Genomic DNA, 18,865 nt, shown 5'->3' with positions numbered 1-18,865 from the left:
CCAAAAAAGGAAAGTTGAACTGAAAAAAAAAAAAAAATTCAAACTCTCCAGCATCTTAGGAGAAAGCAGAAGAGAAGGAAGGGAGGGAGGCTCCAGGCCCCGGGGCTCCCAGTGCCCTCTGCTGTTCAAAGAGATCTCCCCTGGTTGGAGAGGGCAAACCTGGAGGGGGTGGGAGGAGGGGGTAAATGAGGACACTGGGTTGTCAGGGCGGCCAGCGGGGCCAGGCTCCTGCTAGAGCAGAGTGTCTGCCTGTGCGTGGGGGAGCGAGCACATGTGTGCCGGCTGTGACTGCATGCTTGTGCAGGCCGGGCATGTGTGGCTCCCAGGGGCACGCTCTGGGAAGTGTGTGTCTGTTTGTGTGTGTGTGTGGGGGGGGGGGGGGGTGGGGGACACAGGCTCGTTGCATTGTCTCTGCATTTGTGTCCCTGAATGTCCCCAAGTGGGAGTTCACTCAACAACACATTCGTGGGTCCCTACTGCGATAGGGCAGTGAACAAAATAGATCTCTGCCCTCAGGAAACTGGCATTCTAGCGTCTGTGCCCTCCGGGGTGCTGTGAACTCGCGTGGGTGTCCCAGTATTTTTCTGTCTGAGATCTGACATCTCAGGTCCGTGGTGGGTGGTGAGTCTGCAGTGTGTTCACCCCGGCTGGGTCGGCCCAGCGTGTTCCTGCCTGGAGAGGGCTCTGTGCACTACTGTCTACTCCCATCCCCAAGTGCCCCACCGTGCTTGCTCCTAAAAGGCCCTGTGTGGGGCCCTCCCTGCGCGCCCCCTCCCCATCCAGCGGCCACTCTAGAGTTATAATTTAATAGGTGAAACGCGATTCCGGAGGTACTGGCGCTGGGGAGGAGGAGGAGGGCCCGCGGGCCCGCAGGAGAAGAGGGAGGGGCAGGCTGGGAGGCGCTTCCCCCCTCCTTCCTCCTCGGGGAGCTGCCAAAAAGAAACTCGGCGTCGCGCCCAAGTGTGTGCGTGCGTGTCTGTGTGTGTGGCGGCGTGGGCGCGCGAGTGGGGACGCGCAGGGCCTGGAGGGGCGGCGCGGGCCCTTTAAGGAGCCAGAGGGGGCCGGGCCGGGGCGCGTCGCTGCGGGCGGGGAGCCGGGAGCAGGGAGGCCGAGCCACCGCCTCCCGGGCTCCCGCCCCGCCCCCTCCTCCCCCTCCCGCCGCCGCCGCCGCCGCCGCCGCCGCCACCGCCGCCGCGGCCGCCGGGGAGCGCGGAGCCGCGGGCAGGCCGGGCCGCACCGGAGCCCCGCGTCCGCCCGCGCCCCGCCCGAGCCCTGCGCCCTGCGCCCGCGCCCTGCGCTCCGCGATGCGCGCCAACTTGCGGGCCGGGGACCCAGGGCCGGCGCCCTAAGAGGCGGCGGCGGGAGGATCGCGTCCCGACCCGAGGCCGGGCCTGCTGCGCGCCCCCAGCCCGATCGGCACCGCCACTTGCCTGAGCGCCCCGGCGGCCCGAGCGCGCCCCAAGCCCGGGCGCCACCGCTGCCACCTCGGCGAGGTGAGTTGGGGCCGAGGGTCCCCGCGGAGGGCGGGGGGGAGGCGCGGGACGCGCTTCCGGGGGATCCGGGGAGGATCGGGCGGCGCACGCGGCTGAGTTGGCGGGGCCCCTGCGCTCCCGAGTTGGCGCTCTCGGGGGGTGGCCTGCTGGGGAGCGAGGCGCCCCGCCGACACTGCGGCCCGCGTGCTCGGGGGCGCCGGGGAACTTAGGGGAACTCCAGCTCCCCAGCGAGGGGGCGGGAAGGAGGGAAGTGGCGTTGGGGTGGGCGGGGGGCGCGCTGGAAATGCAGAGAGCGGCCCCCCACTGTGTGCGGCGGCTCTGGGTACTTGGCCGCCAAGCGTCCCTTGTCCCCGGTGCAGCCCCGGACCTGGGGGGGCGACACTGTGCCTTATTTTCCATTGGGCAGCGCGGGTTTGAAAGCCCTTGGAGATGGCCCCCCTAGCTCCCTGGCCTGGCTGTTGTGGAGGGGCGCATGGGGGTCTCCCACTAGCCGAGGGGGAGAGCCAGCCTTGTCCCTCCTGGGCGTGGGGCCACGGGGCGCTGGGCGGGGTCCCTCGGGAGAGGTGCCCCTGGTCCCCCTCCCCCGCGGGCCGGTGTTCCTGGTGTCTGGGCCTGCCTCCCGTGGCTGGTGACGCCTCATTGGGCCGCCTCCTGGTCCCTCCCCCAGGCTGTGCGGATACTTGGGATGCCACTACTTTGCGAAGTTGGAATTCAGAGCTGATCCCACTTGGGCAGGACTGGGAAGCCCCAGGCCCTTGTGTTGAGGGCAGCTTCCTCATAGGCCTGCGGGGAGTGAGGGCACCCGTGGGGTGCGCCCTCCCCGCCCCAGACACTTGCGGGAGGAGCAAGCCGAGGGTGGGAGGGCACGGCGGGCGGGAGGGAGAGACACGCTCTACCTGGGAGCTGCTGTCGCCCGGGCCCAATTAGCGTGGGGCGCCCGGCGTTATTTTTACATTGGAGGTTTATTTTTTTGGAAGCGAGTGTCCTCCCGCCGCCTGTCGCGCGCTCCGGCTCTCCGAGGGTCTGGTGCAGGCAGCGGGGGCGGATCTGTTCTGTCGGCTCAGCCTCCTCCCTTCCTCCCCCTCCTCCTCTCCCCCGTTGGTGAGAACTGGTTTTATTATGATTATTATTATTTTTTTCCTTTTTGCAGATTTGGAGGAAGGGAAGAGGGGAGGAGGGGAGAAAGGGAGGACCCTGTGGGCTGGGTGGGGGAGTTCTGGGCGCGTTGAGATGTGTTACCGGTGGCCTTGACTTTGCCCCTTTTCAGCCAGGTCTGGGTCCCTGCGGCAGCTTTGATATCAGCGGCCCTCTGTGTACCTCGTGGGTGGCCTCTTTTGGGAGTGCTGGGGAGGGGCCGAGCCATGTGAAGCAGCAGTGAGGTGGGATGGCCCACTCTGCACCTCAGCTCCTTGGATTTGAATCTGACTTTTGCCACTTTCCTGGCAGTGTGTCCCTGGACAGATACTTAACCTCTCTGTGCCTGTCAGGTTTCCCATCTGCAAAATGAGGGTGAAAATGGTGCTGAGTTCACAGGGTGGTTGTGAGAGCTGACCATCCGGCCATAAGAATCCCTTGGTACTTGTATGTGTTACTATGACTGCTGTGTCGGTATTATTATTCCTGGGTTATACGATTTGGCCTTTAATCCAACGTGCTCTGGAAGCCCTGTGAAAAGGGGCCACCTTACCTTTGCCTGGGGTTGGACACTGGGGAGATCTGGGGGAGGGAGGGGGCCTTTTCCCACCCCCCTCTGCTTGTCCGGAGAGGATGGAGAAGGGCAAGTGCCCCCACCCATTGAACAGATGCAAAGACTGAGACAGGCCCAGTAGAGCTGGGGGTGGGGGGAGGGTGGGGGGTGGAGCCAGCGGTAACTGGCGAGTCGGCAGCGCGGCTGCGAGGGCATCCCAGGCCCTGTCTGGCTTCCCTGAGCCGCCTGCCATGGCCCTGCTTGGAAATTCGCTGCTGCCACCGCCAGCGGGTGCCGGGGGAATCTGTGGTGCCGGTGCCCAGACATGGGGGCGGGAGCACAGCGGGCCCCAGCCCTGGCCTCTTCCCACTGAGCTATTTACGCTGCTAGGGATCAATACTATTGATAAATCCATGTAAATGGTAATGTGGCTGTCAGGCCCTGGTGAGGGATGGAGACCCCTCCTGGGGCTGCGCGCTCCCCCTCCCCCTCTCGGATAGGGTTCGGTTACGTGGGAAGGATTTATTTGGCATAATCTGTTCTTTTTCCCCAATTAATAATACTCATGCCACCTCCTAAAGATTTCCCAGAGCTCTGCAAACACGAATTTACTGCATGGAAGCCCTGGGCTGGGAAGGGCTTGATTGTTCTCCGGGCCTGCGGGTGGGGGGCAGGGGGCGCTGGCAGCGCAGACACCCACCGAGGGAGTTGGAAGGCAGCCCCAGGAGTCCTGGCCCCCAGCGTCTGCCATTCATGCTAGGTGTGGAGGCTGCCTGGCCCAGTTTCCCCCTGGCTGAGAGGGGGCGCATTCATAGTTCTGTGTTCCCAACCCCCGTCTGAGAGTGTAGGTGGAGAAGTTGGTGCTTCACTCTGAGATGGGAGGCGGGGGTGGTACCTACGCAGAACCCAGCCAGAGGGTTCTCCTGGGGTCCTGTCTGTAGGAAGGGAGATTTTAAGGCAGAGGAGACAGGCTCTCAGCCTTTCCTCCCGACGCTGTCTGAACTGAAAAGCCCCACAAATGCTGCCTCTGACCGTGGTGGGGGGTTGAGAGCTTTTATTTGTGTGTGTGTGTTTTCCCTTCTGTGTTTCCTCTTCAGATCTCAAACACTAAACAGCAGCCTCCCCAGGTGACACTTCTGAGACTGGGGAACTGCCAGTGGGAGCTGGTAACTCCTGCCCGGGGTGCCCAGGGGAGGGGCAAGGAGGGTCCCAAGCTTGGGTTGCTGCCTGGGGAGAGCCAGGTTTTTTAGGCCCAGGCCAAGGGTGACAGAAGGTCTCTGTCCCTAGGTGGGTGCGTGGGGTCCCCAGGGAAGTGATGCTTGGGAAAGGCCGGCTGGGCATCTTTTGAGGGAGCTTGGAGCCAGGGAACTGACTTTACAACCCATCTGGGAAACTCTCAGCCTCCATGCTGGAAAAGGCTATGAATCATACACTAGTAATAAGCACCAACACCTACTGTGTGCCAGGAACTGTGCTCTACACAAATCCACTTGTTTACTCTTCATAACCCCTCTATGAGTTGGTGCTTTTATTATCTTATTTTATAGATGGTGAACTTGAGGCACAGAGAGGTTAAGTGCCTTGCCCAAGGTCACACAGCGTGGATGTGGAACTACGAATTAAGACCCGGGATTATTCACAGTCATGTTAGTGCAGCAGGAATTTACTGCAGGCCTGCTTTGCAGAGCTGCCATAGAGGATATGAGGAAAGAAATGATGTTTCTTCTTGGAGCAGCACCTACGGATCTTTGTCCTGGGGTGGGCAGGAGACTGAGAACTCGTTCTCCCCAGGCTTTGGGGAGAAGGATAGGGCCTGGCATTTCTTTGAGGTCTCATTTTATCCTAAACATTCATGCAAATTTGGCATTCGCCTTGTCGACACTGCTGTGTTTATTTTGAAATGAAAACATGGTTTTGAATTATTTAGCATGGTGCTCCAGAAAGCTGCTGCAGCAGAGCTCTGTGGCCTGGAGTGCCCGTAGGCCCGGGCATCACCCTGGGGTACTGTGTAGCCGGAGGGCTTCTGCTCAGCGAGGCCCTGGAGCGGATGGCGGCTTCATTCCCATTTTACAGATGAGGGCACAGGTCCAGGCTCGCCCGAGGTTGCACAGTGGAGGGGCCTGTGCTTATGATGAATGAACTTAGCATCATTGTTATTATCATGTCTATTTTAGAGCAGAGTGAGGCTTTTGAACCTGGGCACTTCCACACTGCCCTACCCACTTGGCTCCCGCTAGCCTTGATTGAGGAAGGAGCTTTTGGTTTATAAATCTAGAAAGAATTGTCCTAAACAGATACTAGAGGACAATCTGGGAGTGTTTTATCTGCCATCCCAGGGAGCCGCCGATTTAGCATTGCAAGTTCCAGCTTGGCCATTTACAAGCAGTGGGTCCAGGTGAGTGCCCCTTGCTCTCAGGGTTTAGGGGCCCTCATCTGCAAAATGGGCACATTGCTGGCCAGCTGTGCCATAGCGGGGAGCCTTCAGGGGCAAAGGGCATGAATATTGAGTTTGCTGCTCAGCTCTGCAGCTTCCAACTGTGAATGAGTTACTTACCTATTGTGAGCCTTAGTTTGCTCCTCTCTCAAATGGGGATGTTGCTGCTGCTTCTGACTTTATGGTTGTGAGATAAAATGAGCTCCTGTGTGTCGCAGGAGCTGCTGTGTCCATTTTGGCTCATCCTTTGGAGAGCAAAGACTTGCTATAGAATTTGCTGTGTGAACCCAGGTCCTCACCTACAGGCTGCTCCGATATCACCCATTCCTCCCTGTTAAAAGCTGCTGGGAAGGATCCTCTAATGGACTCGTCTCTTTTCCAGAGCCCCAGGCTTCAGCTTGTTGCCCTTTGGAGACGGTGGCCTCCTCTCCCGTTGGTCGTTGGTGTTTCACAAATGTGCTCAGCTCCCTCCCTCTGCCCTTGAAGGTTGAGGTTTTCCATTAGTCTTTAATCACTTAGTGTCTGTAAGGCACTCGGAGTGCTTCGAGGTCATGGGCAGCCTGGAGAGTGGGCGAAGGCCGTGGGGAGGACTGGGAAGGCGGCCTGGGGGAGGGCTGAGCTTCCCCTCTGCTCCTGGTTACTCAAGAAAGGAGCAGGGTTCGAATCGTGCTTCCATTTATTAAGAACTTGAGTGAAGCCTCTGACCTCGTGGCCTTGGTTTCCTGATTCTTAAAAGGGAGGGAAAGAAAATAATGCCAGCCTTAGAGGGCAGCCTGAGACGGGCTGTCTGGGAACTCCTGCGGTGATGGGAGATGATGCGGCTGCACTGTCCCGTGCTTTAGCCACTAGGTGTCTGTCACTCGGGAGCACTTGAAAAGTGGGTCCCTGCCACTGAGCAGCTGAACTGGCCATTTTATTTAATTTTAATTTACTTAAATTTAAATAGCCACCTGTGGCTATGGCTAATGGCTACTTAACCCGAAGGCACAGGGGTGGGTGAAGTCATATTCTGTGTTTCAGAGCAGGGCCTGGGCTCTTGGTATCTGATTCCTTCCCCAATGCCCCACCTGCACCCCAACTTTTTTTGAGGTAGTGTCACCCAGGTTGGAGTGCAGTGGTACCATCACAGCTCATTGCAGCCATGAACTCCTGGGCTCAAATGAACCTCCCGCCTCAGCCTCCCAAGTAGCTGAGATGACAGGTGTGCACCAACATGCCTGGCTAATTTTAAAATTTGTTATAAAGGTGGGGTCTCTCTATGTTGCCCGGGCTGGTCTTGAACTCCTGGGCTCAAGTGATCCTCCCGCCTCAGCCTCCCAAAGCACTGGGATTCCAGGCATGAGCCACTGAGGCCGGCCTGATTGTTTTCCCTTTTCATGTGTGTTTTCTCTGCATGGTGCCATCCTGGAGGATCTTCCCCTTTCAGCAGTCCTTTTTCCCAAACCTAGCCCGGAGTGCCCTCTGGGTTGGTCCCCTTCCTCTTCCCACATCTCACTGTCTTCCCCCTCTTCCTCTCCCACTAGCCTCTGGGGTAGGGCAGTCCAATAGAACTTTGCCGTGGTGAGAACGTTCTAGGTATGCCAGTACCATAACCAAGAACCATGTGGGGCATTGGGCATTAAAACTGCCCAGAGGTGTTGGGGGAGTCTCCTTCCATTCCAGCCCTCCTGGTTTCTGTTCCCCCAAGGCAGTCACAGCTTGAAGTGAGGCCAGTGCCACAACCGGGGGATGAAATTTTAGTTTTTAATAAATTTGAGTAGCCACTTGTGGCTGGTGGCCACTGACCCTATTGGGCAGTGTGGCCATAGTGACTCCTACTATATGGAGCTGTCTTCCCACATCCTTCCTTAGCTGTCACTCCTCGAGCGCAGGAGACAGCTCCAGGTCGCTGTGAAGTGTGGGCAATTCTTACCTCCCGGTGCTGAGCTCATGTGGAAAAAGCTTTGTGCAGATTCATGGGGGCTGACCCAGCCGGACCCAGAGGAATCCTAGGTTAGCAGCGACGATCCCCCGGCCACCCTTGTTGGTATCTTGTCTGCACGAGCAGGTACCTACAGAAGACACCCACCTGCTTTCTCTAAGGAGGATCATACTTATTTTTTTGTGATACAAGTTAATACATCATGGACTTCTTTGATTAACATTTTTGGGGATAATGTTGCTTTTTATACTTCTTGGGAAGAATGTAGAAAAACAAAAACTAATGCATTCAAAACTCTGCCAGTTGCTTTGGGCTTTATAAAAGCTTATTTTTTTAAATGAAAGAAAATGCATTGACTTGTAAAAAAGAAAATTAACACATTGCGTAGAAGTCTCCCTGGGTTCCTGGCCTCCCGGTTTCTGTTCCCCAAGGCAGTCACAGCTTCCAGCGCCTGAGTTTCCTCCGAGATGCTCTCGGCATATGTCGGCCTTAAATGGACTGTATGTGTGCGTTCCCTTTAAAAACAAACACGCAAGTGGTATCACGCCATATATTCAGGTCTGATTTTTGCCGTCATAGTCACATCCTATGTGATACTATGTCTCGGAGCCGACTGTGGAACGTAGAAAGCAAGAGTTGGCAAACTATGGCCCTTGGGCCAGATCCGGCCAGCCTGCCGCCTGTTTCTAAATGGTGCACAAGCTGAGAATGGTTTCTCCATTTTTTAATGGTTGAAAAAAGTCGAAAGAAGAATAATATTTTATGACATGTGAAATCATATGAAATGCAAATTTTGGTGTCCATAAATAAAGTTTTGTTGGAACGCAGCCACGCTCACTCATTTACATGTTGTCTGTGGCTGCTTTTGGGTACAACGTTTGCAAAGTTGAGTAGTTGTGACAGAGGCTGGAAGGCCTACAGAGCCTAAAATATTTACTCTCTGGCCCTTTACAGAAGATGTTTGCCAATCCCTAATATGCTACCTCACTGTTTTGAACCTCAGTGTAGCCTTGCATGGTTTCCCTGTTGAGGAAACTATGGCCCAGAGAGGGGTGTGAGTTTGAAGGTCATTCCAAGTAGGCCCTAAAACCCCTCCTTCTAGCCTGGGCTACTGTTCTTGCTGAGTTACGCTGATGCTCATGGTTATAATTTGCTCTTGTAGAATGCAATAGGAAAAGGGGGATGGTTAAGGCAGCAAGCAGTTGGCCTGATTTTTGGCACAATTTTTTGACCTCTTAAATGATGACTGAGACTGTAATGCCTTCTTTAGAGTGGTATATAGTTGCTGTAGCACCTACTCTGTGGCACGGCATCGTTTTCACAATTTTCCAAAGCCATAATCCATCTTGTTTCCTTCTTTGCTTTGGCTACTAGGAAGCTCAGAGCCAAATTTGCCGCCTGCCTTCTGCAATCACTGGTTTATGTTTTGGCTTTATCTACTTCATCCTGATTTTGGATTTGTTTATCTCTGATTTTTTTCCCTTTTCCCTGACCATGCTTTCTGATTTTTATCTTACCTTACACATTCCTGAAAGTGCCTCAGTTCTTGAGGGGCAGAATGGGTCAGGCAGGAGCAAAGCAAAAGAAAACACTTTGCAAGATGCTTTCATGCACCATCCCCTGCACCAACATTCCATAGGAGGAAACCAAAGGCTGGTGCTGTGGAGTGTCTTAACCAAGGTCAGACCCTGGGTGAGAACTGAGCACGGTTTTGGGGTCCGAGTTGGGAAGATGACAGTGAGTGACTTGGATGGTGAAAGACTTCCCATTTGAGAGCCCATGGGGGCCTTGAGAACTGCTTGACCTGAGGGAATGCCCTGGAGGTGGGGAGCTCAGCACTGTGGTACCCAGAGACCTCAGGAGGCAATATTGCAAGTGCGTCTGAAGTCAAGGGACCTCTGGGCCATCTGGTTCCAACCTGGATTTGTGGCTGATGCTTCAGGCCCCCTGCTTTCTCCTGCTGACCTTTCTTTGCATCTGGAAAGGAAGTGGGGGGGGGAAGGTAAGTCAAAGGGTGGGCTGTTGGAGGTGGAATTGTGGACCAGACCTAGGTGACAAGTCACCACTAGCCTGCACATGTCTGTGCGTGTGTGCATGCGGGCTGGGCAGCTCCTGGGGGTCAGTCTCTTCTGGGGTCCGGAGGCCCTCTCGTCTCTTGTCTCCCAGGGTTCACTTGATTTTCCGTGGCCTGTGTTTGCATTTTAGGGCTGATGAGTGGACCTGGAGGGACCCACAGGTCTGAGTGACCTGGCCTTGGACAATAACAAAGGCTCCATGCAGAGTTCCTCAGTTTGCATAGTGGTGAAATGGGGTGATGAGCGACACATGGCCTCACAGGCTGTGAAGTGAAAGGCATTCAGGGGTCCGTTGGGGTGCGGTTGTCCCTGAAGACCGTGTCGTGCCCCCCCCTTCCTGTCTGTCACTCATGGGCCCACGGCACTGACCCCAGGGTCAGGGAGGTGGACCCAGCAGTCTCCTTGCCATTGCTCAGGGATGTCCCAAAGGGACCTTGGATCCCACCTATGCAAAAGTGGACCATTGACCCCTGCAGCCCTCAGGCCCCTGTTCTGGGCATCCTCCTGGAGTGAGGGACGTGGTCCTAGCCCCCTCTCGACGGCCCACCTGGGACTGCAGTCGCCTCCTGCCTGCTCTCTGGCCGCCATCTTGTACCCACAGTCCCCTCTCTGCAGGCAGCCCAGTGGAGCCACAGCAGCTAGAGTGACTTGACCTCATCAGCCTGCAGGGCTTCCCTCCATTTCTTGAACAAAAATCAGAATCTTTCTTACTGCCAGGGAGGTCTGTATGCCCCCGTCTGCCCACCTGTGGCCTTCCCTGGCCCGCTCCCCACAATTCTATGGTGGGGCTGGGGAAACATCGGGCCAGGTCTGAGGCGGGGTGGGTGGGGCAGTTGATTTTTCTTTGTGACCCAGGGGATCTGTCTGGGGATGCTCTTAAGTCATTAGTCCCAGAGGCCAGACCCACAGGGGAGGGCCTCGAAGGACTCTGTTTGTCCTCACACTGAACTCTGCGGTGCCTGCTGAGACCCTCGGGGAGCTGGGGCCCCAGTGTGGCTACAGCGTCTCTGTGACCATGGGAACCTGCCTGGTGCCAGCCCTGCTCCTGAGGCTAAAGAGGAGAGCCTGCGGGGTAGGGTGGGGTCAGGATGCAGCTCTAGGCTGGGCCAGGCCTATCAGCATGGGGGCCTGCAGGGGATGTTGCCCTCTGGAGCCTGGCAGGAGTCAGGGGGCCTTTCCAGGGTCCTGGGGGCTTGGCCAGGTCCACAGGGTCAGGATTTGGGAGGGATTCTGTGTGGCAGTGGCTCTTGGGTGATGCCCACTGCTGGGTAAACCAGGGGAGGAAGGCAAGCGGGAGAAGTTGGGAGACACTTGCTTTAACCTGCCACGCCACCCACCCACGCCATCTGCCACCCTCCTGGATATTTTTTAACCATTTCGCATCCTCTGTCACTATCGTGTCCTGGCCTAGGCTGCTGCATGGTGTTGGACAGTGCCCCTGCCACCTTCCCACCCATTCATGTTCCTCCCGGAACCTCAGGCTGTGACCTTATTTGGAAACAAGGTCTTTGTGGATGCGTTTAATTAGGAAGAGGTCATCCTGGAGCAGGCTGGGCCCTAAATCCAGTGGCCTGTGTCCTTATAAGAGGACAAAAAGACACAGAGGAGAAGGCTGTGCGACAATGGAGGCAGAGACTGGAGCGATGTGGCTGGATGCCAAGAAGTGTCAGGGACCGCTGGGAGGAGGCTCGGGACACGCCCCCACGGAGCCTCCGGAAGGAGCCACCCTGCCAACACTTTGATTCTGAACCTCTGGCCTCCCGAACTGTGAGAAAGTAACAGTGGGTTGTTTTAAGTCCCCGGTGTGTGGGGCTTTGTTTATAGCAGTTCTAGAAGCGAACACGGCTCCCAGCACAACTGTCTCTTCACTGGTCACCCTGAGACCCATACCCCACGCGGCAGCCAGGGACAGGCCTGGAAAATCCAGGGCAGCAAAACCCAGGGCAGGACAGTCCCGCTGCCGCTCTGAAAGCCGATTCCCTAACTGGGCCTTGAGGCTCTGCCCTCTGCCCCCGCGTGGCCTGTCCTCTGCAATCTGCTCCCCTTGCTCACTCTGTTTCAGCCACACCGGCCTCGCTGTTTCTCCTGAAATGCACCAGGCAGGCCTTTGCACTCGCCCTGCTGGAGCACTCTTTCCCAGTGTCCGCAGACCTTGTCTCATTCCTTTGACATTTTTCTTGAATTTTTTGTTTGTTTGTTTGTTTGTTTTTTTGAGACAGAGTCTTGCTTTGTTGCCCAGACTGGAGTGCAGTGGTGTGATCTCTGCACACTGCAACCTCTGCCTCTTGAGTTAAAGCAGTTCTCCTGCCTCAGCCTCCTGAGTAACTGGGATTATAGGCGCATACCACCACGCAGGGCTAATTTTTGTATTTTTAGTAGGTGATCCACCTGCCTCAGGTGATCCACCTGCCTTGGCCTCCCAAAGCGCTGGGATTATGGGCATGAGCCACCACGCCTGGCCTGATATTTTCATATTGAAAATTGCACCCTCTCCCCTCCCTCCCTCACTTGTTTCCCATTGTGCCATCTTCTGATGATGGTTTCACACGTTTGTCATCTTGCTGTTGTCTGTCATCCCTGTGAGAATGGACATTCCACAAGGGTGGGGATGTCTGTCTGTCTCCCAGGTACTAGAGCAGTGCTGGGTACATCGTGTGTACCTCGTGGATGTGTTGAGTATTGGGCTGTGGCTGGGCATGTCCTCACCTCGTGCCCTGGTGCCCGTCGGGGGTCCCAGGTCATCCATCCATTCATCCCTGTGCCTAACACCTGTACCCTCCCTTGCCCGTGGCCCCCTTCTGCTCCCGCAGAGCCTCCAAGTCACTGAGTCTGTGGTCATTCCCTCTCTGTCCCTCCCTTGGTGGCTGTGACCACCCCTTGCTAGCACTGCACTTGGCCCCTGAGCTCCACGGGTGAACGTAAGCCCAGAGAGGCCCAGAGCGGCCAGGGTGTGGAAGAACCAAGTTTTGCCTAATTCAGCGTTCATGCCTCCATTTCGCCATCCATAAAGTTGGCATAATCAGATTCCTCGTTTCTCAAGGTTGTCTTGAGCATTTTGTGAGGTCCTACATGAAGGTGCTTATTGCCTGGCGCTGGGAGCACAGAGAAGCCTTCCGTGTGGGCTGGGCTAGTGCTTACTGTTTTCAGTTTGCCGTGTGGGTGTTCCCTTTGCCAATTTTTGGAGGAAGTTGAGGCATCACAACCAGGCGACCCCAGGGACCAGGGAGGGACTTTAAACCCGAGTTCCCATGGATGGGTGGCCTGAGGCGGATCCTTCCTGGCCTTGCTCCTCTCCCCAAGGAACCAAGTAAGTTCTGGGGGGTCCAAACCCACTGCAAGCTTTCTGGGCGGATTCCCAGGGCCAGCAAGACTTCTCTGCTGTTTGGCAAGATAGGAGACCTCGGCCAAGATAGGAGACCTCGGCCAAGATAGGAGACCTCGGCCAAGGTAGGAGACCTCGGCGAACTCTGGGTAGGGGGCCGCTCTGCGTTTCTTCAGCGTAGTTCTTTCTGTCACTGTTTCGCATCTGTAGAATGGGGGTAACTGCAGTCCCCGGTGTGTAGGGGAGTGGACACTTGGGACTGCTATGGCGATGACACCCGTGCATGTACACATCCTGTGGACGTTGTCACCGCTGTGTCCTGGGGCTTGGTTGGGATGCCCCCGTGCCTGCCACTTGCTCGGGCTCCCTGGGCTTTGTAAGCTGTGCACACACTGGAGGGTATAGTAGAGAGAGCTGCTGCTTCGCACGTGTCCTGGTGCAGGGGTGCCCCCTGCCCCAGCATTGCTGTCTGGTGTCTGAGCAGGGAGGGGCAGAGGTGAGGGTGCTCCAGAGAGGGCCCTGAGCTGGCAGGATGCAGGCAAGCTTGCTTTTCACCACCTGGCTTAGCTCATCTAAGCTTCACAATAACCCAGTGTGGCCAGAACTGTTAGTTTCCCTGTTTACAGATGGGGACACTGAGGCACAGAGTGGTGATATCATTGGATTAGGACACACAGCTCCTAAGCTCCATGCTTGGTGGGCAACTGTCATGGGCAGGGTCCATTCTGTGCTTTCATCCCTTTGCCCTGGACTGTGGCCCTTGGGAGTGACCGGGGACAGTCCTGGGTCCACCATGTGCCCAATCCTGGACATCAAAGCCCATGTCTGCCCTGACCCAGCCCATTCCCCTCTGGGTCACCCTCGAAGGCTCCCAGGCTGCGGCCGGCTCTGCCGTGCAGGAAGCTGACCCTGGCTGTCTTGGCTTCTCCCTGCTCGGCTATAAATAGCAGCTGCAGCGGCGGGCAGGAAGCTGCATCTCCCGGCACCTGGGCCCTGGGCGCTGCCCCCTTGCCGCAGCGCCTCCCGGAACTGTGCGGCCCTCAGTGGGAACGTGGAAGTGGAAGCGTGCTGTGCGTCGGGTGTGTGCTTTCTGGTTTGCTGTGTGACCTTCAGGCTCTCGCTGCCCTCTCTGTGTCACAGCCCCTGTCCGTGAGTCCAGGCCGCCTCTGTGCTCGCGGTGCCGTAAGGAGTGCCTTTGGGTGCTTGGAGGTGCGGAGGGCGCAGCATGAGGTTTGACATTGAGAAGGGGGCGCCTGACTTTTGCCTTGGAGAGAGGGGAGCTGAGTGGGAGGGGGCACCGAGGGAACCTGGGGAGGGGAGCTTCCCATAGGAGATATTCCTGTCTGGATGCCCAGCTGGGCGGTGGGAAGCTGGAGGGCCATAACGATGTGGAACTGCCTGGAGGGCACCGGACTGGGAGGTGGGCCATGCTGGGTTGCTGTGTGACTTTTTGCACAGCGTCTCTGGGACCTGTGAAATGGAAGCGATGCCACCTCGCGGCACCTCTGGCAGGAAAGAGACGCAAAAGGGCTTTGAAGCAAGGAAGGTGTTTTGTCGTGCCCTCGGTCGTCTTTAAGCATCTCGAGGGTTCATGTCGCTCATGCCATTATGTGCTTGTGGGGCAGGGCTCGCCCTGTTCCTTTTTGGCCTGCCCCGGGGCGCTGGCTCCTGAGTGGGGGTTTGTGAGAGCATAGTCACCGGGAGCTGCAGGGGAGGGTGCTGACCATGCCAAGGACATTCTGAGCAGCTTTGGGTGGCCTCTGTTTCCCCAGCTCCCCCACTCCCCATTTGGAGGGACACCACCTGCACAGTGGGGGCACATGCTGCTCGGGCTCTTGGACGTCTCCTCCTGTGGGTGCCCCGCAGCAGCTCAGCTGTACCCTGCAAAGCCTTCTGCAACCTGGCATGCAGGGGAAGCGTGGGTTTCAGCAGTGGGGGGATTTCTTATGGATCTTACTAGAGCATGGGCTGTACAATCGGGCCATTCGTGACTGGTCAGGAAAAAAACGTTGCTCAAAAGTATTGATAAGGCCGGGCGCGGTGGCTCAAGCCTGTAATCCCAGCACTTTGGGAGGCCGAGGCGGGCGGATCACAAGGTCAGGAGATCGAGACCACAGTGAAACCCCGTCTCTACTAAAAATACAAAAAATTAGCCGGGCGCGGTGGCGGGCGCCTGTAGTCCCAGCTACTCAGGAGGCTGAGGCAGGAGAATGGCGGGAACCCGGGAGGCGGAGCTTGCAGTGAGCCGAGATCGCGCCACTGCACTCCAGCCTGGGCAACAGCGTGAGACTCCGTCTCAAAAAAAAAAAAAAAAAAAAAAAAAAAAAAGTATTGATAAATTCTTTGTTGTTAATCTGGAGAGGGACGTCTCTAGTGATAGGCCACAGCGCTCTGTCCGATCACGTTTTCATCAGACGCTGGACTCTGCACTGCTGGGGACGTGTATTCACATACAGGTGCTGGCACTGGGCATACTCGCCCATGCTGTGTAGCAGTGGAGAGACTGAGGCACGTGGACCCTGGTGGGAGTTCAGGATCTGTGGGGTGGGGCCTTGGGAGTTCCCTAGAGGCCTAAAGATTTTTGTTTTTGAAGCCTGTGTTAAGCCGCACGATGTCCTAATTCCCAGAAGCTGTGAATATATTATTTTATGCCACAAAGGGGATTTAAGGTGGCAGATGGAATTAAGGCTGCTAACCAGCTGACCTTGAGATGGGAGATTATCCTAGATTATCTGCTCGGGCTGGATGTAATCACAATGGTCTTTATAACAAGGAGGCAGGAGGTCAGAGTCAGAGAGATTTGAAGATGCTGCACTGCTGGCTTTGAGGATGGGGAAGGGGCCATGAGCCAAGGAGTGCAGGCAGCTGCTAGAAGCCATAAAGGGTGATGGACAGGTTCTCCCCTAGAGTCTTCAGACTGGACGTGGCCCTACTAATACCTTGGTGTTAGCTCTGTTAGATCCATTTCAGACCTCGGACCTCCAAAACTGTAAAGTAATAAACTCATGCTGGCCGGACACGGTGGCTCACGCCTGTAGTCCCAGCACTTTGGGAGGCCGAGGTGGGAGATCGCTTGAGGCCAGGAGTTCAAGACCAGCCTGGGCAACACAGTGGGACCCCCCTGTCTCTACAAAAAATACAGAAAACTAGCTAGGTCCCAGCTAGTACTTGTGGTCCCAGCTAATCAGGGGACTGAGATGGGAGGATCACTTGAGCTCTGGAGTTGGAGGCTGCAATGAGCTGTGATCGTGCCACTGCACTCCAGCCCAGGTGACCAAGTGAGACCCTGTCTCAAGAAACCAAAAAAAAGAAACCCCAAACCCCCCAAAAACTTGTTCTGTTGTAAGTCACCGAGTTTGTGGTCATTGTCACAGGGGTAGAGGACGCTTGCTGTCCCCACAGAGCCTGTGGGGTGAACCAGCAACCGGGAACAGGGCCGTGGGTGATGTGGCCATGGAGACAATGGCTGCTTTCCTACCGTGGGTGACCTTGGAATTAAGTGACCCTCAGTTTCTTGACCTTGACCTGGGGACTGTGGCTGAAGAGCACAGAGTGAAGAGAGAAACCTGCAAACTGTAAAGGGTTGTGCTGGGGAAAAACCAAAATGCAAAAGAAACACACAGAGAGGCACAGAGACATTTGTGCTTTCTTTTTTCTTTTCTTTTCTTTCATGGTTTTGTTTTGTTTTTTTTTTAGACAGGGTCTTGCAATCTGTTGCCCAAGTTGGAGTCCAGTGGTGCAATCGCAGCTCACTGGAGTCTTGACCTGCCAGGCTCAAGCAATCCTCCCATCTCAGCCTCCTGGGTAGCCGGGACTACAGGCATATGTCAACACGCTCGGCTAGGCTAATTGTTTTGATTTTTAGTAAAGATGAGGTGTCGTTATGTTTCCCGGGCTGGTCTTGAACTCCTGAGCTCAGGAGATCCTCCTGCCTTGGCCTCCCAGAGTGCTGTGGTTACAGGTGTGAACCACTGCACCCAGCCCCTTTTTTCTTTTTCTTTTTTTTAATCCCTTAAATCCAGTTGGGGTACCTGGTCCCAATGGTTGTCCAGAAAAAAAATGTGTCCCCAGCATGTCCCATGACAAACCACAGTTGATTTCTCCTGGCTGGGTCTCCCACGTGGGCTCTTGGAGCTCGGCCTTTCCCAAGGGGCAGGTGTTCCGGATTCTCAGAACAGCAGGGCACATGCTGCTGCCTTCCAGCTTATTAAAAAGAGGAAGACAACGGCCTGCGCCTCCTGCCCCCAGGCCTCTGGGCCTGCATGCAGAAACCTGAAGCCTGCAATTAAGTGAAACTGGATCCTTAGTGGGGAGAGGTTCTCCTGGGCTGCTGGAAGAGACTCCAGGTTCCAGGCCCTGAGGAGGACTGCCGGCTTGTCACGGACTGTGTGGGGTCTTGGGGGCAAAGAGGCGGCCAGGGAAGAGAGGAGAGAGGGAGACCAGGCCAGTCGAGCCTTAGCCCAGGACGCCAAACTCGGGGCTGTAAGCTAAGGTGGCTTTTTGTTAAAAGAGAAAAAATGACAGGTGACTTTCAAATCACGGGAGTCGCCTTCCTGAAGGCCACCGCCTCTCACTGGGGCCTGGGCTTTTCCAGGAGCCCCTGTGTATCGCCGCATGGCCTGGGAACCTGCCTTGTCTGTGGACACATGGATCTGCGCGTGCTGCTCTCCTCTCTGCTACTGGGGGAGCTGTATGACTGCTAGTTTTGTAGGTCAAAAGTAGTCGAGTATTGACAGCTTTGTATATAATTTGGTGCAGTAGTTTTCTCGGCTAGACGAGCGGCAGACCTGTGTGGTTCTAGACACTGTGTTCTCATGCAGCTTATCACATGACTCTGCCTCAGTTTCCTAATATGTGAAATGAGGACCTAAGTAGTCCTCACCTTCTAGGATTGTTTTGAGAATTAGAAGGGTAATAGACACAGCATCCAGAACTGTGGCTTTAGCTATCATTATTTTTATCTGTATGATTACAGGTTTTCACCATGTGCTGGTGCAGTTGGATCCAGTTGGCTAATTTTAACTTCTTATAGTATTTTGTCATGGGGATGTGACATGTGCTTGGTGTGTTTCCTGGGGAAAGCTACTTGGGTTGATCAGGTACTTGCTGTGGGAAGGGGCTGCCGGAGACTTTCTAGCGAGCACCTCTGGGTGCCTGGGTGCTGTGGTGAGTGGATTTGCCAGCTCCGGGCTTCTCCTGGTGGTGCCAGGGGTGCTTCATGGGGGCTTTGCTGGGTCAGTCCTCTCTCCATTGAGGTGTGGGTCCCTCCCTGCCAGGTCCTAGTGGAGCCACCCAGGGCCAGTCTGGGCATGTGGTTTGGCAGCTGCTTTACATAAAAGACTGTTTTTGGTTTTTAGAAGCAGAACAAATATGTTCTCTATAAGCTGGAAAATTAAGGAACGAAAAGCTTGCACATAAAAAAATACAACCACGTTCCTACCCCCCAGAGACAGACTGCCAGCCTCCTGGCCAGTGTAGATTCTGATGAAAAGGAACAGAGCTGTCCTCCCCCTGTTCACTGTCCTCCCCCTGTTCACTGTCCTCCCCCTGTTCACTGTCCTCACTCTGTTCACTGTCCTCCCCCTGTTCACTGTCCTCCCCCTGTTCACTGTCCTCCCCCTGTTCACTGTCCTCGCCCTGTTCACTGTCCTCCCCCTGTTCACTGTCCTCCCCCTGTTCACTGTCCTCCCCCTGTTCACTGTCCTCCCCCTGTTCACTGTCCTCGCCCTGTTCACTGTCCTCGCCCTGTTCACTGTCCTCCCCCTGTTCACTGTCCTCCCCCTGTTCACTGTCCTCCCCCTGTTCACTGTCCTCCCCCTGTTCACTGTCCTCCCCCTGTTCACTGTCCTCCCCCTGTTCACTGTCCTCCCCCTGTTCACTGTCCTCGCCCTGTTCACTGTCCTCCCCCTGTTGAGCGTCCTCCCGCGTTCACC

The 18,865-nt window shown here is 56.0% G+C and overlaps 1 protein-coding gene across 41 annotated transcripts in view; it reads left to right on the top strand.

Moving 5' to 3' along the window:
• The first annotated feature begins 1,166 nt into the window (after window positions 1-1,166).
• The window catches only part of NCOR2 (nuclear receptor corepressor 2), a 242,182-nt gene continuing 224,483 nt past the window's right edge, over window positions 1,167-18,865 (top strand). For all 41 annotated transcript variants that reach the window (XM_074008352.1, XM_074008348.1, XM_074008346.1 and 38 more), the window contains exon 1: window positions 1,167-1,493. The gene's annotated coding sequence lies outside the window, so the exon portion shown is untranslated. The remainder of the gene's footprint in view (window positions 1,494-18,865) is intronic.

The sequence above is a fragment of the Macaca fascicularis genome, chromosome 11 (genome assembly GCF_037993035.2).
Source record: "Macaca fascicularis isolate 582-1 chromosome 11, T2T-MFA8v1.1".
Lineage (NCBI taxonomy): Eukaryota > Metazoa > Chordata > Mammalia > Primates > Cercopithecidae > Macaca > Macaca fascicularis.
The sequence above is the reverse complement of the archived record's forward strand: the minus strand, read 5'-3'. Positions and strand labels throughout refer to the sequence as shown.